Consider the following 21,127-nt stretch of genomic DNA (forward strand, 5'->3'; position numbering starts at 1 on the left):
AGGGATGCAGTTGTGGAGAAGTACAGATCAGGGTTGGGTTATAAAAAAATATACTAAACTTTGAACATCCCATGGAGCACCGTTAAATCCATTATTAAAAAATGGAAAGAATATGGCACCACAACTGTCACGACTTCCGCTGAAGTCGGCTCCCCTCCTTGTTCGGGCGGCGTTCGGCGGTCGACATCACTGGCCTTCTAGCCATCGCCGCTCCATTTTTCATTGTTCCATTTGTTTTGTCTTGTTCCCCGCACACCTGGTTTACATTCCCTAATCACACTGCATATATATATATTCCTCTGTTCCCCCCATGTCTTTGTGTGGAATGGTTTTGTTTTGTGTTTGTTGTATCGCGCCAGTCTGGTTTTTCACCATGGGCATTGCCTGTTCCCCATTTGAGGAATTATGAACCTTATTGTTATACGGTATTTTGGGCTTGTCACTTTTGCCAGTTGGCTTGAGTTGTAGCTGTTTGCGCCCATCTGTTTGTTGCTCTTGGCTAATGAAGCCGCCTGATCACCTATTCTCTGCTGTCCTGCACTTGACTCGAATGACCAGCAGCGAAAACCCTGACAACAACAAACCTGCCAAGAGAGGGCCACCCACCAAAACTCACGGACCAGGCAAGGAGGGCATTAATCAGAGAGGCAATAAAGAAACCAAAGATAACCCTGAAGGAGCTGCAAATCTCCATGGCAGAGATTGGAGTATCTGTCCATAGGACCACTTTAAGCCATACACCCCACAGAGTTGGGCTTTACGGAGGAGTGGGCAGAAAAAAAGCCATTGCTTACAGAAAAAAAATAAGGAAAAACGTTTGGTGTTCACCTAAAAGGCATGTGAGAGACTCCTCAAACATATGGAAGAATGTACTCTGGTCAGATGAGACTAAAATGTAGCTTTTTGGCCATCAAGGAAAATGCTATGTCTGGCGCAAACCCAACACCTCTCATCACCCTGACAACACCATCCCCACAGTGAAGCGTGGTGGTTGCAGCATCATGCTATGGGGATGTTTTTCATCGGCAGGGACTGGGAAACTGGTCAGAATTGATGGAATGATGGACGGCGCTAAATACAGGGAAATTCTTGAGGGAAACCTGTTTCAGTCTTCCAGAGATTTGAGACTGGGACGGAGGTTCACCTTCCAGCAGGACAATGACCCTAAGCATAGTGCTAAAGCAACACTCGAGTGGTTTAAGGGAAAACATTTAAATGTCTCGGAATGGCCTAGTCAAAGCCCAGACCTCAATCCAATTGAGACTTAAAGATTGATGTACACCAGCGGAACCCATCCAACTTGAAGGAGCTGGAGCAGTTTTGCCTTGAAGAATGGGCAAAATACCAGTGGCTAGATGTGCCAAGCTTATAGAGACATACAGCTGTAATTGCTGCAAAAGGTGGATCTTTAAAGTTTTGACTTTGGGCAGGTGAATAGTTATGCACGCTCAGGTTTTCATTTTTTTTGTCTTATTTCTTGTTTGTTTCACCAAAAAATATATTTTGCATCTTCAAAGTGGTAGGCATGTTGTGTAAATTAAATGATACAAACCCCCAAAAAATCTATTTTAATTCCAGGTTGTAAGGCAACAAAATAGGAAAATTGCCAAGGGGGTGTATACTTTCCCAATCCACCGTACACTTGCGTACATAGTGAATTAGTGTAACTTTTTTTGAGTATGTTTTTAAGGCCAAAACCATACTGTATATTACCTTATGATTCTTTCTTATTTTTGCAAGCAAATTAAAATTACAGTAAACTAGTCGTGCTCTCTCTCTCGTTCTCCCACCATGGTGTAGTCAACATACAAAGGCACTCAATGACCTCCCTCTCCCCCTCCCTCCCTCCTGCCCTCCATTCCCTACCCCAACCTGCCGTTGGCTTCATCATCTCTGGCTGGTATCTGCAGTAACCAAGGTGACTCAGTGCACTCAGCACACATGAACATTCACTGGCCCCACGCACACACACACACACACACACACACACACACACACACACACACACACACACACACACACACACACATACTGTGCTCAAGAAAATTACAAATGGAAGAGAAGCTAAAACAACCCCAGAGCTCCAGACACACACAACCACCTCTACTGTCTCAGACAATACCTTAGTGCTGCTCTGTGAGAGAGAGAGAGAGAGAGAGAGAGAGAGAGAGAGAGAGGGTGAAGGGGAGGGGAGGGGGAGAGAGAGAGAAAGACAGAGAGTGAGAGATAGAGAGGGGGGAGGAAGAGAGAGAGAGAAGGGGGGACGAAGAGAGTGGAAGTGAGAGAGAGAGAGAGAGAGAGAGAGAGAGAGAGAGAGAGAGAGAGAGAGAGAGAGAGAGAGAGAGAGAGAAAGTTGATAGATAGAGGAGCCAGAGAAGAAGAGAGAGAAAGAGAATGAGAGAGAAGGGGGGAGAGGAAGAGAAAGAAAGAGAGAGGAAGAGACAGAGTATATACTGCCACTGAAAGCTCAGCATGTGTGGTACAGTATGTGCATAATGAGAGGCTTGGCACAACAGCACATCACACTCCTCAGTGACACCAATGGGTTGCTGCTGAGTCTCTCATACAACAGGATAGCTTGCCCTTGAGACACAGACACACTCTGCCTCAGCTGCCTCTGTGAGCCGAAATTCACACACTCCAAATGACCAGGCCAGCTTGACCTGCTGCTGGTGTCCTGCGTTGCCATGGGAAATTTGGTATCCACCATCATGTCTTACACCCACAGACAGGAACACACACAAACACTCACTTACTTACACTCAATCATGCACACACAAAAAACAGCATGTCATGCAAACAAACACACACTGATATCCCTCCCACCTCGAAATCTCTGGGGAGCATCTTGGCTAGTTGAGGGTACTTCCTGTGACTACTTCCTGTCATGTGCTGTCTGTGCTACTGGGTTCATCCCTCCCCTCTGGGTAGCTAAGGTATAGAGAAGGCATGTGAGTGTGGAAAGAGGTGTGTGTGTGTGTGTGTGTGTGTGTGTGTGTGTGTGTGTGTGTGTGTGTGTGTGTGTGTGTGTGTGTGTGTGTGTGTGTGTGTGTGTGTGTGTGTGTGTGTGTGTGTGTGTGTGTGTGTGTGTGTGTGTGTGTGCATATGAAAGAGAGAGAGAGAGAGTGAGAGAGAGAGAGAATGAAAGTGAGAGAGGAGTGAAAGAGAGAGAGAGAGGATTGGTATCAGTAATGAAAATGGTAAAAATGCAGTTCCTCAGGGAGGACGGGGCGCCCCGTTCTGCTGAAGCCTAAAGACACACACTCCTGAACACTAAGCCAGCATTCTTTCCGAAACAGGATCTGACTATCCTATCGTCTGATGCCAATTTCCCTGCAACATTGCCCTGCGCCCTCCTTGGTACTCTGAAATCTTTTGTATAATTCAGAGCATTTGTTTGTTTCTTGACCAATCAAAAAATTATGAAAATATATGAAACATTGAAAAACATGGATGCAAATTTGTTTTTAGGCAAACCTACAATGCCTCTGACATCATTAAAAATGTAGTAGCATCATGAGGCAATGAATCAGGACTATGTGAAATACATACAACATGATCCACAGTCATGTACCAACCCCTTTCATTTCTACCATCTCCCAAAATTGTCATCATATTCTGTCTGAGAAGACACCAATGTCTAAGAGTGTGTCTGTCTGTCTACTGTAGTTGAGGTTTCTGAGTTAAATATATAAACATTTCTGAGTTAAATATATTTACATACTGTGTGGCAAACCCAGATGAGATGAGATCCATGACAATTAACACAGTATTTGGAGAAGATAGAGCCCTACCCCTGGGGGTGTGTACCCTTTGACCTCTTCTGAAGTGGAGCGAGCAGCAAGGAGCAGTGTTTCTGTAATGTTTACCTGTTTCTGGGCCAGCCAGCGAAAGAGAGGAGAAAGGGATGCTACTGGAAGGAGGTCTGCTGCTCTGCACTGCCTTCCATGCCTGTTTCGCTCCCTCGCTGTTGTGTATGATTCATGTTCCAATAAACCACTTCTTTGAAACATTTATGTGGTTTATTTGTTTTTATCCTATCGCTGCCCTCTTTTGTTCCTTTCAACTGCCTCTTTTCCCCCAAAAAAATTCTGCACTGTTACTGAGCAGGAATCATATTCTAAATCTACCTCTCTCTCCCTCTCTCTCTTGTTCACTACAGTCTAAATAGTTGATTAACCCTTTCCCCTTCATTTATCTTCATTTATACTGTATGTCAGCTTTGTGCAGTTCAGTGGGTGAATGGCTTTTATTGCTGGCTCCAACAAAATGGACTTAATCAACACAACACTAACACTAATCACATTATGGTCATTTCAACCAGCATTCTACTGTAAGGCATATTGTACTGTGCCTCCAATTTGAAAGGTCAACTCGACCAGATCACAAATAGATGTTGGACTAGTCTCGCTGCTAGACTCATGATACAGCGACTGATGTTGGAAGATACTAATGTTGGACTAATGTCTGCGCAGAAAAATATAGTGTTTAATAAATTAATATCTGGGTTTCGATCAGACGGAGAGGAGCTCATCCACACAAGCTGAGTTCTCAAAGAGGAGAGGAGAGAAGAGGAGAGGTGGGGGCTGTTGTTATGAGAGACATACACATCACAATATCTCATTGAAACCCTCATCTCTGTCAAGTTTATTGCCATATAAAGACAGTTATTATGATTGATCTAGACTTCCATGTGACTCAGAACCTTACATCATTTGGGGATATTCTGTGTAGGGGAACTTTTATTTTATTATAATGTATATGTTTTTAGGGGTTAGATCAGCTTTAATATTGCAGATAGATTGTAGCTTCCATCAATGTAATTTTCTGCATAATTTCCAATCCCCCATATATATTGTATATATATATACAGTGGGGCAAAAAAGTATTTAGTCAGACACCAATTGTGCAAGTTCTCCTACTTAAAAAGATGAGAGAGGCCTGTAATTTTCATCATAGGTACACTTCAACTATGACAGACAAGAATAAAAAAAAATCCAGAAAATCACATTGTAGGATTTTTAATGAATTTATTTGCAAATTATGGTGGAAAATAAGTATTTGGTCAATAACAAAAGTGTATCTCAATACTTTGTTATATACCCTTTGTTGGCAATGACAGAGGTCAAATGTTTTCTGTAAGTCTTCACAAGGTTTTCACACACTGTTGCTGGTATTTTGGCCCATTCCTCCATGCAGATCTCCTATAGAGCAGTTATGTTTTGGGGCTGTTGCTGGGCAACACGGACTTTCAACTCCCTCCAAAGATTTTCTATGGGGTTGAGATCTGGAGACTGGCTAGGCCACTCCAGGACCTTGAAATGCTTCTTACGAAGCCACTCCTTCGTTGCCCGGGTGGTGTGTTTGGGATCATTGTCATGCTGAAAGACCCAGCCACGTTTCATCTTCAATGCCCTTGCTGATGGAAGGAGGTTTTCACTCAAAATCTCACGATACATGGCCCCATTAATTCTTTCCTTTACACGGATCAGTCGTCCTGGTCCCTTTGCAGAAAAACAGCCCCAAAGCATGATGTTTCCACCCCCATGCTTCACAGTAGGTATGGTGTTCTTTGGATGCAACTCAGCATTCTTTGTCCTCCAAACACGACGAGTTGAGTTTTTACCAAAAAGTTATATTTTGGTTTCATCTGACCATATGACATTCTCACAATCTTCTTCTGGATCATCTAAATGCTCTCTAGCAAACTTCAGACGGGCCTGGACATGTACTGGCTTAAGCAGAGGGACACGTCTGGCACTGCAGGATTTGAGTCCATGGCGGGGTAGTGTGTTACTGATGACAGAACTAAGCCAACCTCAGCGTGAGCTTTGGTTGTGAATGGTATGAACTTTGATCTCTTATTCACTAAAGAAGTGAGAAATCCTAGCCATTGAGTTAGCAACAGCAGCTGTAAACGTGGGCTAGGAAAGGACAGACAGAGTATCCCTTCTACCACACAACGACGACACTACAACATAACCCGTTCACCACCAGAGACACTCTTCAAAGGACAAAGGACTCTGTTGGGCAACACGGCCTTCCATCTACCACCAACCTATTGAAGCGCAGCTCAGAGTAAATATTTATTGCATTTTCCTTTTCCAAATGGGCAGTAATTTAGAATGCATAAGATACTGTATTTACGATAGCATGGCTTCTACCTTTGTTCCTCAAGTCTTCCCGCTCTTTCACTCAAACCCAGCCCCCGTTCTTTGTGTCATATCTGTTCCGCCCACTAGGGACGTTTTCCTTCATGACATAATTTGTAATCAATGTATGATTCATTCTGTGTATATGTAATTCTGTGTGATTAGTTAGGTATTAAGTAAATAAATAAATAAACCCAATTTTGTATTGCTGATTCAACTTGTTAGCCAGGGTTCGTGAAGATAACCAAGAATTTACAACTTTCAGATGAGACTGAAACAATGTGACGATTAATGTTTACTGCTATTGATGTAAAATATTACTAGGTCTTTAAGACTTTATTTTGAAGATAACAGCTCCATAAATATTATTTTGTGGTGCCCCAACTTTCTAGTTAATTACATTTACATGATTAGCTCAATCAGGTAATATTAATTACAGAGAAAGGATTTTATAGCATGTCATATCACTTAATCCGGCAAAGCCAAAGACACGACATATACTATCTATTGCATCTTAGCCTATGCCGCTCTGACATTGCTCATCCATATATTTATTTGTTCCTATTCCATTCCTTTACTTAGATTTGTGTGTATTGGGTATCTGTTGTGGAATTGTTAGATATTACTTGTTAGATATTGCTGCACTGTCATAACTAGAAGCACAAGCATTTCACTACACTCACAATAACATCTGCTAATCACGTGTATGTGACCAATTACATTTGATTTGATTTGACAATACAACTGATAGGCTCAAACGCATTAAGAAGGAAAGAAATTACGCAAATGAAATTTTAACAAGGTACACCTGTTAATTGAAATCCATTTCAGGTGACTATCTCAAGAAGCTGGTTGAGAGAATGCCACGAGTGTGCAAAGCTGTCATCAAGGCAAAGGGAGGCTACTTTGAAGAATCTCAAATATAAAATATGAGTATATTTAAATATAATATGAAAATATGTATTGATTACTACATGATTCCATATGTGTTATTCCATAGTTTTGATGTCTTCACTATTATTCTACAATGTAGAAAATTGTAAAAAAAATAAAGAAAACCCCTTGATTGAATAGGTGTGTCCAAACTTTTGACTGGTACTGTATATTTTCAAAGAAGAGTGAATCATCATTATTTGGACCGGATAGGTTAATGAGCCATATCTGTTATGGGCCAATAACATATTTAAAATCATCCATCTACCTTGAGGATCTGTTTCGAAAATTTGCACATTCGGATCAAAATTACTATTAATTAATATCATCACCCCTTTTGAATTTCTTTGCCCATGGGAGAAGTATATCCCCCCCCCCCCCCCCCAGTCCTTTTTCCACACAACTTCATCTAAAATTGTTGACTGAGTTTCCTGTAAAAAAAAATAGATATCATATTCCTTCTCTTTTAGCCAGGTAAACACTGATAGTCTTTTCTTATTATCTGCTAAGCCATTACAATTATAACTGGCTATACTTATTTCACCATTTACCATAATGAGACACAAGTTTCAAATCTATTTATCATAATATATGTTTGTAAACTCATCATTAAAAAGTACCATAGTGAAGCAGATCAACAGCCAAAAGCATTTCCATCGCCCTCACCTCAATTTGCATTATATACAGTATAGCTTATAAAATATATATAAAAAATCCTGCTTATCTTAATTTCCATAATTAACAAATAATATTTGTAATAATGTAGGTGGATTGTTACCTCCCATCAGGATTGTTACCTCTAACCAGGATTGTTACCTCTAACCAGGATTGTTACCTCCCACCAGGATTGTTACCTCTAACCAGGATTGTTACCTCTAACTAGGATTGTTACCTCTAACTAGGATTGTTACCTCTAACTAGGATTGTTACCTCTAACTAGGATTGTTACCTCTAACCAGGATTGTTACCTCTAACTAGGATTGTTACCTCCCACCAGGATTGTTACCTCTAACCAGGATTGTTACCTCTAACTAGGATTGCTACATCTAACTAGGATTGTTACCTCTAACCAGGATTTCCATTACAAAAATTACATTTTTAGCAAGCAATTATTATTTTAGCAAACAATTATTGTAATTCATCCTATATTGTCCTTAACATCTTTACTCCCTAGCAACAGTTGTGGGATATACACACACACACACACACACACACACACACACACACACTCAACCCCTTCCCCCACAACCAACCATAGTCTCAGATTCTCAACAGTTGCACCATCCCCGAGCCCAACTCAAGAAACGTCTTGATTTACAAATGCATATACAGTTGCAGCTGTTTAAGAAGGCAGGGAAAACTGAGCAAAAAAGGCAAAAAATTGGTAGATTTGATTAACCATTTCATGGTATCCAATTGTTTGTAGTTACTGTCTTGTCTCTTCGCTTCAACTCCCGTACGGGCTCGGGAGAGACGAAGGTCGAGAGCCATGCGTCCTCCGAAACACAACCCAACCAAGCCGCACTGCTTCTTAACACAGCGCGCATCCAAACCGGAAGCCAGCCGCACCAATGTGTCAGAGGAAACACTGTACACCTAGCGACCAGGTCATCATGCACTGCGCCTGGCCCGCCACAGGAGTCGCTAGTGCGCGATGAGACAAGGATATCCCTACCGGCCAAACCCTCCCTAACCCAGACGACGCTAGGCCAATTGTGTGTCGCCCCATGGACCTCCCGGTTGCGGCCGGCTGCGACAGAGCCTGGGCTCGAACCCAGAGCCTCTGTTGGCACAGCTCGTGCTGCCATGCAGTGCCTTAGACCACTGCGCCACCCGGGAGGCCCCACAGGATCAGAATCTTGAGGGGGCGGTGCTGCTCTAGTAGGTCTCTGACCACATTAATCTTTCTGATTTGGCTGCATATAGGCTACTTACAGTAGGCCCATAAACAGATAAGGACTTCTCCTTAGTGTATGGGTCTCTCAGGTGGGTGTCTAGGGTATAGGGTTGGGGAGTGTTCCATCATGATAGGACAATAAATAAATCAACTATATTTCTCATTTATTTTCAAATGTATATCCCATATCTGCACAAAAAAGCTCTCGCTTACAAACCCTGCTCGCAAACACACATGGGCTCTGGGATTTGCAACCGTTATCCTTTTTCACTCACTTAACTCCACACTTTTCCAAACACAAAAACACACACCCCACCTTCCATCACAATACATCTGTACATACCAACATACTGAGCCTTCTATGTCTTCTGTGTTTTATCTCTACCATGTTGATTCAGTACTTTTGTGTTCCAGTTCCTTATATTTGAAAATGTATTGTTTCCCTAATTATCTTTTCTTCTAATGCTGTCTTATCAATTCATGAAATAATATAAATGGAAAGTCTAATACTAATTATTTTACAACATTCCCCATCTAGAATGGTATAGTGTAGTTGTAGTTTATTTCTTTAACAATAGTTGTTTTATTACAATCCCTAACATGGCTAGTATTGGGTGTTCCATTATTCAACTCTTCCATGGGAACGTTGTAATATTTAGAATGGCCATGAAGTCATCTTTGTGTCTCAGAACATTTGTATCAATATACAGTTTATTGACTCTGAGAGCCTCACGCTTCCCTTTTATTCTATTCTCCTTGAATATTAGGAACAAAACTCTGCGCCATTCTTCATTTTCCTTCGGGAACTGATCATTCATGCCTATTTTTGTGTTAGCAAGTATTTTACCCAGGCTTTAAGCATTATTTGATCTTTAAATAGCAAATTTGGCAACGATTGGGCGCTCATATCTCAGTCCTCTCTGTCCAAAACGGTGTACACATTCCATTTGGATTTTGTCGACAGCTTTGCGTGGGATCTGAAGCGCTGTAAGGAGGAACTCCCTCACTACACCCTCAGGAACATCTCCTTCTTTCTCTTGGATACCAGTAATACAGGATGTTCTCTCCTAGATCTGGTCTGAATGTAATTAAGGCTTCTCTCAGAAAGATGTTTCCTTTTTAAGTTCATTAACGTCCGTTTCAATCTTATTGACTGTCCCTTTTAGCTTGTTTGTTTCTTTCTCCATTGTCACAGCTTTTTCATCACTCATCTCAAGGCTCGCCTTCAACTCCTTAATACCTTCACTAACTAATTCAAGTATGCCCAGATTGTGATTTATCAATTTTAACAGATCGGTTATCCACCCTTCCCATTCCTGTTGGTGAAAAGCTTAAATCGTCTGTGTCCGTCAAGGAGTCACGTTTTCTTTTGGAGATTGGTTCTCCATCATGTTTGGGTGTTGCTTGTTTTTGTAATATTTGTCGATACATTTCTCTACCCTTATGATTTGTTTTGTGTTGTTATCCAGGTTATTACCTACCAGTATGTGAAGTGCTAATATTTAGACTAACTTACAGATATTGAATATTAAGTTTTTATATTGAGGTGAACTGCACTGCTGTGTTCAGTCCGCCACCTTGTTCCTCTTATTCCTTAACTTAATCTACTAACAAATCTGGGAATTATCCTGATCCCGTGAGCACCCCACTCCTCCTCCCATCAGTCCTCAGCTTTAGAGAGGACTACAGCTGGACACCACAGTCACACTACAGTCTGTGCTACTCCTACACCTGCTCTGGTTCCTTTACCCACACTCACATACTCTCTCTCTCCCTCTCTCTCTTTCTCTCTCCCTCTCTCTCTCTCTCTCTCTCCCTCTCTCTACCCCTCTCTCCCGCTCTCTCTTTCTCTCCCCCCCTCCCCACAAACAGGGCTCTGAATCATACTATATATAATCATACTGTTCACACTCTGGTCCAGTCAAATTAAATTTTGCGCTTCCAGGACATCTGCAGTAAAAGATTCATTGCGGATCAGCCAGATCAGGAGCCCAGCAGTGCGGAACTCTAGTGGAGAAATGAGCTTTAAATGTGAGCATCTGCCATGTCTGTCTGACACTCGTCAGTTCCTCCCTTCATCTCTCTCGCGCTGTCTTTCTCTCTCTCTCTGTCCTCTCTTACTCTCTGTCCTCTCTCTCTCTTTGTCCTCTCTCTGTCCTCTCTCTCTCTCTCTGTCCTCTCTCTGTCTCTCTCTTCTCTCTCTCTCTCTCTCTCTCTCTCTCTCTCTGTGTCCTCTCTCTCTCTCTCTCTCCTCTCTCTCTCTCTCTGTGTCCTCTCTCTCTCACTCTCTCGGTGCTCTCTCTCTCTCTCTGTCCTCTCTCTCTTTGTCTCTCTTCCGTCTTTCCCTCTGTGAGCCTTTTCTTGCCCCCTGTCTGTCAGGCTCATTTGAGTATCCCTCCATCTTTCAATCACTCAACATCTCTGGAATCCCACTGCATGTCTGTGTCTGATGGAATGTCTAAGCCTCCTCAGGCAAATGGCCAGATAGTGGGCTCTCTCTCTTTCCCTCTCGTTCATTGCAGTGGACCCTTTCGTTTTCCCTCTTTTAGTCATCACCAGTTTTACACCGACAGTGCCTTCAGAAAGTATTCACATCCCTTGAGTTTTTCCACATTTTGTTGTGTTACTGCCTGAATTTAAAATGGATTAAATATTGTTTGTCACTGGCCTACACACAATACCCCATAATGTCAAAGTGGAATGATGTTTTTAAAAATGTTTACAAATTAAGAAAAAATGAAAAGCTCAAATGTCTTGAGTCAATAAGTATTCAGCCCCTTTGTTATGGCAAGCCTAACTAAGCTCAGGAGTAAACATTTGCTTAACAAGTCACATAATAAGTTGCATGGACTTACTCTGTGTGCAATTATAGTGTTTAACATGATTTATGAATGACTACCTCATCTCTGAACCCCACATATACAATGATCTGTCAGGTCCCTCAGTCGAGCATGGAATTTCAAACACAGATTCAACCACAAAGACCAGAGAGGCTTTCCAATGCGTCGCAAAGAAGGGCACCTATTGGTAGATGGGTTTTAAAAAAGCAGACATTGAATATCACTTTCAGAATGGTAAAGTTATTCATTACACTTTGGATGTAGCAATTTACCCAGTCACTACAAAGATATAAGCATCCATAAAACAGTTAAAGAGTTTAATGACTGTGATAGGAGAAAACTGAGGATGGATCAACAACATTGTAGTTAGTCCACAATACTAACCTAATTGACAGAGGGCAAAGAAGGAAGCCCGTACAGATTTTTTTTTTTTCAGAAACATGCATCCGGTTTGCAACAAGGCACTAAAATAATACTGTAACAAAAAGTCTCAAAGCAATTCACTTTTTGTAGTGAATACAGTGTTGTGTTTGGGGGAAATCCAATTCAACATATTACTGAGTACCACTTTCCATATTTGAAAGTATAGTGGTAGCTGCATCATGTTATGGGTATGCTTGTAATCGTTAAGGACTGGGTAGTATTTCAGGATAAAAAAAGAAACGGAATGGAGCTAAGCACAGGCAAAATCCTAGAGGAAAACCTGGTTCAGTCTGCTTTCCACCAGACACTGGTAGATGAATTTACCTTTCAGCAGGACAATAACCTAAAACACGAGGCCAAATCTACACTGGAGTTGCTTAACAAGAAGACAGTGAATGTTCCTGAGTGGCCGAGTTAAAGTTTTGACTTAAATCTACTTGAAAATGTATGACACGGACTTAACTTGGTTGTCTAACAATGGTCAACAACCAATTTGATAGGTCTTGAAGAATTTTGAAAAGAATAATGGGCAAATGTTGCACAATCCAAGTGTGGAAAGCCTTTAGAGAGTGTGAATACTTATGTAAATGAGATATTAATGCATTTAATTTTCAATACATTTGCAGGAGATTTTAAAAACATGTTTTCTCTTTGTCATGATGGGGTATTGTGTGTAAATAGGTGAGAAAAACATATATTTAATCCATTTTGAAATTAGACTGTGACACAACAAAATGTGGAATAAGTCAAGGAGTGTGAAATCTTTCTGAAGGCACAACACAATCCACGCCGGTGTCGCTGTTTGCATCCTACTCATTGATATCTGGAAATGGATGTCAAAATGAATGAGAGGGTTCCTGCAATGCTGCTGAAACATGTGCTTTTCATTCATGTACTTTCAGTCAGAAGCTGCTCAATATAGAGAGGGTTCATTAGGTCCATCGACTCCACTGTAACTGTCCTTTCTCAGGTGGATGGTAGCATTGGCAAAGAAAAAAAACAGAATTCTGTGACATTCAGGGAGAAAGGGTTCGGTGGCATCAGCCACCTTAGTAGGAAGATAAATATTTAGGCTGTGTGTTCTAATCCACAACCACTAGGAGTTGCTATAGATGATCTTGTTGCTATAATCACTGAACACTGGAGGAGTTTAGGGACTTTGGGTAAGGATGATGATACTTTTTCTACCATTTTACCTTTATTTAACTAGGAAAGTCAGTTAAGAACAAATTCTTATTTACAATGACGGCCTAGGAACAGTGGGTTAACTGCCTTGTTCAGGGGCAGAACGACAGGTTTTTACACATTGTCAGGGCAGGGATTTGATTTAGCAACCTTTCGGTTACTGGCCCAAAGCTCTAACCACTAGGCTACTTAATGCTTTTAAGTTTTGTTTTCAACAATATTTTAGGATACATTGGTACCCTATAATAATATAGACATACACAGAGACACACGCACATAAATACCTATATGGAGATTGATTTTCACATATAAATATGATCAAATCCCGACATATGCATGCACATTTATAGTATAATACCAATATGTATGTAAACTTTCACGATAGCAGAAAATTGTCAAACAAACACACAAGCGAGTAAGAAGCAGTTTGCCATCTTGATGCCAGTCAATTCAGGCATTGCACTGGAAGTTGATGTTAAATTCAAATGACCAGAAATTAAATGAAAATGACCACAAATCAGACACATATTACTGCACATGTACACTCATAGGAACATACAGTTGAAGTCGGAAGTTTACATACACCTTAGCCAAATACATTTAAACTCAGTTTTTCACAATTCTGGACATTTCATCTGAGTAAAAATTCCCTGTCTTAGGTCAGTTAGGATCACCACTTTATTTTAAGAATGTGAAATGTCAGAAGAATAATAGTAGAGAGAATTATTTATTTCAGCATTTATTTATTTCATCACATTCCCAGTGGGTCAGAAGTTTACATACACTCAATTAGTATTTGGGAGCATTGCCTTTAACTTGGGTCAAACGTTTCGGGTAGCCTTCCACAAGCTTCCCACAATAAGTTGGGTGAATTTTGGCCCATTCCTCCTGACAGAGCTGCTGTAACTGAATCAGGTTTGTAGGCCTCCTTGCTCGCACACGCTTTTTCAGTTCTGACAACAAATGTTCTATCGGATTGAGGTCAGGGCTTTGTCATGACCACTCCAATACCTTGACTTTGTTGTCCTTAAACCATTTTGCCACAACTTTGGAAGTATGCTTGGGGTCATTGTTCATTTGGAAGAACCATTTCCGACCAAGCTTTAACTTCCTGACTGATGTCTTGAGATGTTGCTTCAATATATCCACATAATTTTCCTCCCTCATGATGCCATCTATTTTATGAAGTGCACCAGTCCCTCCTGCAGCAAAGCACTGCCACAACATGATGCTGCCACCCCCGTGCTTCACGGTTGGGATGGTGTTCTTCCGCTTGCAAGCCTCCCCCTTTTTCCTCCAAACATAACGATGTTATTGTGGCCAAACATTTCTATTTTTGTTTCATCAGACCAGAGGATATTTCTCCAAAAAGTACGATATTTGTCCCCTTGTGCAGTTGCAAACCGTAGTCTGGCTTTTTTATGGCGGTTTTGGAGCAGTGGCTTCTTCTTGCTGAACGGCCTTTCAGGTTATGTCGATATAGGACTCGTTTTACTGTGGATATAGATACCTTTGTACCTGCTTCCTCCAGCATCTTCACAAGGTCCTTTGCTGTTGTTCTGGGATTGATTTGCACTTTTTGCACCAAAGTACGTTCATCTCTAGGAGACATCTCCTTCCTGAGCGGTATGACGGCTGCATGGTCCCATGGTGTTTATACTTTCGTACTATTTTTTATACAGATGAATGTGGTACCTTCGGGCGTTTGGAAACTTCTGACCCACTGCAATTGTGATACACTGAATGATAAGTGAAATAATCTGTCTGTAAACAATTGTTGGAAAAATGACTTGTGTCATGCACAAAGTAGATGTCCTAACCGACTTGCCAAAACTATAGTTTGTTAACAAGACAATTGTGGAGTGTTTGAAAAAACGAGTTTTAATGACTCCAACCTAAGTGTTTGTAAACTTCTGACTTCAACTGTACATACAGTGGGAACTTGTGACAGAACATGAAATTGGATTCAGTCACATAAATTGTTAGCCTCCAGACATGTGTAGACATCATTGTACATGTGGAGTTTCTTATCATGTGGAGCTTCTTATCTTTTAATTTTTATCAAAGCTTCCTTCCCCAAGCTAAAACTCCTCACTACACCCTGGTATTCAAATAAAATTGATTATAAGTATTGGCATAGAAAATATGCTTGTATAGAAAAGCTCCACATGGAGCTTTTCTATACAAGGGTGGAGACAAATACAAGGGTGGAGACAAATGACTGCAGTCACAGTCACACAAATAACTTACAGATAGTGTATATTGGAATCCCCCACCCCACCAAACTCCCTCCTGTGATTTAATAGGCCTATATTCTGTGTTAATTTGTCAGTCTGCAATACAAATATTTTATCCTGAAAGGTGTATCTGAGTACTCGTCACGTCTCAGCGTATCCAGCACTAAAATGTTACACACGCCACGCCCCCACGCCTCTGTTTGTCCAATTTAACGACCAGCTTGATAGATGCATTCTGTACATGTGGCATATGCATTCTCACGCTGTCATTAAATGTGTTTAAGACGAAATAATATTAGCTAAAGCACTGATATCAAAATAGCTTCATGAACTCAAAACAAATTATCATCCCAGCCAGACGAGCACATCCCCAACCCCAACACCCCAAAGACGCGCGCATGATAAACCCATTCACCTGACTACGCGCACAGACGCGGTGCGTAGGCCTAATGTCTACACATTTATTCACATAAACAACAGAAACAATGTCATTATTATGAATTCCAACGACACTGTTGGTATGTTTACGCGATGGCCACGTCTGATAAGAGGTTTTTTGACAAAGCCATCCGTTAAAATATGATTAGAAAGATACCGTGCATGGGATCCATCATCACAAGTCAGCTGCTGGACTTTTTTGTTTTTCTGTGAAATATTTACGAGCACTAGTCACGTCACGACTGAAGTTAAACGCACAGTACTAAAACATTGGATACGTTATCTTTATTCTATCGCCAATAAAGCAGACATGCTGACTTGAGTTTCTGTGGGAAATGGCATAGCATACAAACACACGATATATCATCTACCATGCCTACTTGTGCTACAGCAGAAATTGCATACATGTAAATTATTGTGGAAAAACAACTTGCACCGACCTCTAGCTCCTATTTACATTGACTTCACATGCAATATTACAGTAAGGAAGGCTGTATGCAAAAACCTATTTAAGGGATCTGATTTCATCTATGGTGTTTGGGGCAACATTTGCTGTTCCTATAACATGGTATGGGAAATGAAGGTAAAGGCATTACCTTATAGAAATACTGATGTATGGCTTGGCGCAGGGATAACTGCCGATATCCAGTAGTAAAATCAGACAACAACAAAACCACGCCGGGATGTTGATGATGACATTGCCGTCTTTGTGGAAGAACGGTAGAAAAAAACACTTTTCCAAATGTGTCAAGAAATACTGAAAGATATAATAAATAAATGGGGCGGATCTGAGAGGATTCTCGGTTCTTGTTTACATGAACAGCGTTTCCCTCTTTCCACCGATTAAACCGGCACCATACCCTAAGAAATCGGATTGAAATCCATGATGCAGTTCATTGCGACGTTATAAAAATGTTCCTCTCCAAAAAAACAGAGTGATAAACCCCATTCACAAATAAAATAATGTAATGCTATTAAATTATGCGCCTTTTCGGAACCATCAGATGAAACATGGATGGTTTTGGCTAAAAATAACAACAGCACAAATAAACACAGACATTTCGGTTCAAGCAGTGCGCTACCAGATATTTGCATTTATATTCATATGCATAGCTGTCCAGAAGAGGCCATTGGTTGATAAAAAAAAAAACGGATGCAACGAGGCAGGTTTATGAAGATTATATAATGCGCGTCTCGTTCAACCCGATGTGACGTCGTTTTTTTCGATGGTCGAGTCAACATATCTGCCCGCCTGACCGAGTAGCCTACGAATTTTCTATACGACGTTTTTTTTCTAAATGTATATGTCTGCCCTTTTCTCCACCTCTATCAATTGACTCGGCTCCAGGAGGCTATTTACAATTTCGTCTGCGGACTCGTTGCAGACGTAAGCAGACTGACAGCGTGTGCATTCCTAAACGCACATCCCCAATAGCAGCCCATCTTCACCTTAGGAACTGACAGACATAGGCTACAACATTACATTCACACATAAAATAACACACGGCTTGCGAAAAGCACATTGTGCACCGGTTGACATGACACATATTCACACCAAACTCATTGAACTTCAACAGACAGGGTCAAAACAATTATTCAGAAATACATTAAACCATTTCAGGACGTTGCCGACTAGCCAGTTATGGCCTACTTATGAACAGTTTATTACAGGCATTAACCCTGTCACTTCGTTAGGCTAGTCCTATTTCCCATCCTGAGGTCTGTATTTTCAATATTGTGAACTGCAAACTGAATTGGGATTGAGTTAAATTGGGATTTTGTCGGCGGTGGAAGTGTCCCAAAACTGTTTGACATTCCACTATGATCTTTTTTAAACAGATAGCCAGTCTATTCAATTACCACTCTATAACAGTTGCCTATTTAGCCTAAAGTTCTCTAAGGCTTACTTTCATGTTGGTATTCCTTCAATCCCGCCTAGTTTCTCCTCTCCATCCCATCACTCGCCTCTTAATCTATAAATAGAAGCACCTTTGAAAATGGCTGCACCATCATCACTGTCTTATATGACAGGTTGGCATGTGAAGAAGGGAAACATGTAGCAGATTTATTCTCAGAAGCTGAACACTGTCAGGGTGTAACGGGATACCAAAGAGTCTGAGAGCAGTTTTGCAGTTATGTTCTATTTATTTCCTACAAGTTCGCAATTCTAAAGTTCAGGGGGGACTGGAAAGGGGAATGGAAACAATAGCAAAGTATGTAATCTGTCAGCAGGCTTTCCGCCTACAATTAGAGGTTTGGAATGTTCACTCAGGATATGAGCTGCCTGGGTGCGGCGCTGTTCAGAAGCTGTGGTTCTGAATCTAGATGGTCTTCTCTTTACTTAGCTTTTCGCCTTTGCGGTATTGTCCATGGTGCTGAACTACCGTGCTCATGAGCGCAGCGCTGTTCAGTGGCATGGTGCTGAATCAACTGTCAGTCTTCTGTTTAGGCTAGCCTACTTCATGCCGTTCGCGGGCCTGTCCACGGTGCTAAAAGGTGTGTGGGCCTGAGCGCATTGCTGTTCAGTTGAACAGTGGTGCTAAAGTTTCTGTTGACTTTGAGCTGAACTCTTAACTGCCCATGTTGCCATGTTGCTGAATGTTTGTGAGGCGGTGAGGATTATCAATGGATTCCTGCAGGCTAGAGATATCTTCATTGTACTTGCGGCTTCTACAATGCCAGTTACAACGCAGGGAGGGGTTCAATGCTTGGGGTCTCAGTCATGCAGTCAACAGTCCATTACATGCTTTGTTACAGGTAATATAAAAAGTTGTGCATTCCTGGTCCCTCCTGAGAAATGTTTGTATAAGTGTATTCTTTGTCTGTATGTAGCCATAGGCTCTCCGTGATTATACAGTTAAAGTCGGAAGTTGACATACACTTAGGTTGGAGTCATTAAAACTCGGTTTTCAACCACTCCACAATTTTGTTGTTAACAAACTAAAGTTTTGGCAAGTCGGTTAGAACATCTACTTTGTGCATGACACAAGTCATTTTTCCAACAGTTGTTTACAGACAGATTATTTCACTTATCATTCAGTGTATCACAATTGCAGTGGGTCAGTAGTTTACATACACTAAGTTGACTGTGCCTTTAAACAGCTTGGAAAATTCCAGAAAATTATGTCATGGCTTTAGAAGCTTCTGATTTACATATTTGAGTCAATTGGAGGTGTACCCTGGCTGTATTTCAAGGCCTACCTTCAAACTCAGTGCCTCTTTGCTTGACATCATGGGAAAATCAAAAGAATTCAGCCAAGACTTTTGAATAAAAATGGTAGACCTCCATAAGTCTGGTTCATCCTTGGGAGCAATTTTCAAATGACTGAAGGTACCACATTCATCTGTACAAACAATAGTACGCAAGTAAAAAGATCATGGGACCACACAGCCATCATACCACTCAGGAAGGAGACGCATTCTGTCTCCTAGAGATGAACGTACTTTGGTGCGAATCAATCCCAGAACAACAGTAAAGGACCTTGTGAAGATGCTGGAGGAAACAGGTACAAAAGTATCTATATCCGCAGTAAAACAAATCCTATATCGACATAACCTGAAGGACCGCTCAGCAAGGAAGAAGCCACTGCTCCAAAACCGCCATAAAAAAGCCAGACTACGGTTTGCAACGGCACATGGAGACAAAAATCATACTTTTTGGAGAAATGTCCTCTGGTCTGATGAAACAAAAATAGAACTGTTTGGCCATAATGACCATCGTTATGTTTGGAGTAACAAGGAGGAGCTTGCATGCCGAAGAACACCATCCCAACCTTGAAGCACGGGGGTGGCAGCATCATGTTGTGGGGGTGCTTTGCTGCAGGAGGGACTTGTGCGCTTCATAAAATAGATGGCATCATGAGGGAGGAAAATTATGTGGATTTATTGAAACAACATATCAAGACATCAGTCAGGAAGTTAAAGCTTGGTCGCAAATGGGTCTTCCAAATGGACAATGACCCCAAGCATACTTCCAAAGTTGTGGCAAAATGGTTTAAGGACAACAAAGTCAAGGTGGCCATGACAAAGCCCTGACCTCAATCTGATAGAGAATTTGTTGTCAGAACTGAAAAAGCGTGTGCGAGCAAGGAGGCCTACAAACCTGATTCAGTTACACCATCTCTGTCAGGAGGAATGGGCCAAAATTCACCCAACTTATTGTGGGAAGTTTGTGGAAGGCTAACTGAAACATTTGACCCAAGTTAAACAATTTAAAGGCAATGCTACCAAATACTAATTGAGTGCATGTAAACTTCTGACCCACTGGGAATGTGATGAAAGAAATAAAAGCTGAAATAAATCATTCTCTCTACTATTATTCTGACATTTAACATTCTTAAAATAAAGTGGTGATCCTAACTGACCTAAAATAGGGAATGTCAGGAATTGCAAAAAACTACATTTAAATGTATTTGGCTAAGGTGTATGTAAACTTCTGACTTCAACTTTATGCAAATATCGCTATCATAGAAAGAATCATATCCATTAGGCTACTGTGTAGGCCTAAGCTCCAAACCAGGGAGATGGACGAAATGAGAGTAAAGATAGGGAAAGGGGGATACCTAGTCAGTTGTACAGCTGAATGCATTCCACTGAAATGTGTCTTCCGCATTTAACCCAACCCCTCTGAATCAGAGAGGTGCGGGGTGCTGCCTAAATCGAAAATAGCTGAGTGCATATGTGTAATATCCTTTCTAGATAAATAACTAACATTTTTTATGTATTCTCTATTCGACTCATAGTCTTAACTTAATTTTACCATTAGTTAAAGGCCAACCTTTTGTGCTTTATACCCTTTCAAATCAAATCAAATGATATTCGTCACATTTTTATTTTTATTTATTTTTTATTTCACCTTTATTTAACCAGGTAGGCTAGTTGAGAACAAGTTCTCATTTGCAACTGCGACCTGGCCAAGATAAAGCATAGCAGTGTGAACAGACAACACAGAGTTACACATGGAGTAAACAATTAACAAGTCAATAACACAGTAGAAAAAAAGAGAGTCTATATACATTGTGT

General features: G+C 41.0%; 1 protein-coding gene across 1 annotated transcript in view; it reads right to left on the reverse strand.

Annotated features, from left to right (window-relative positions):
- LOC110533732 (neuronal tyrosine-phosphorylated phosphoinositide-3-kinase adapter 1) overlaps nucleotides 1–17,486 on the reverse strand; it is a 41,801-nt gene extending 24,315 nt beyond the window's left edge. The window contains exon 1 of the mRNA XM_036990128.1: nucleotides 16,702–17,486. The gene's annotated coding sequence lies outside the window, so the exon portion shown is untranslated. The remainder of the gene's footprint in view (nucleotides 1–16,701) is intronic.
- Between the last annotated feature and the right edge of the window lie 3,641 nt (nucleotides 17,487–21,127).

Source organism: Oncorhynchus mykiss, chromosome 10 (assembly GCF_013265735.2).
Source record: "Oncorhynchus mykiss isolate Arlee chromosome 10, USDA_OmykA_1.1, whole genome shotgun sequence".
Lineage (NCBI taxonomy): Eukaryota > Metazoa > Chordata > Actinopteri > Salmoniformes > Salmonidae > Oncorhynchus > Oncorhynchus mykiss.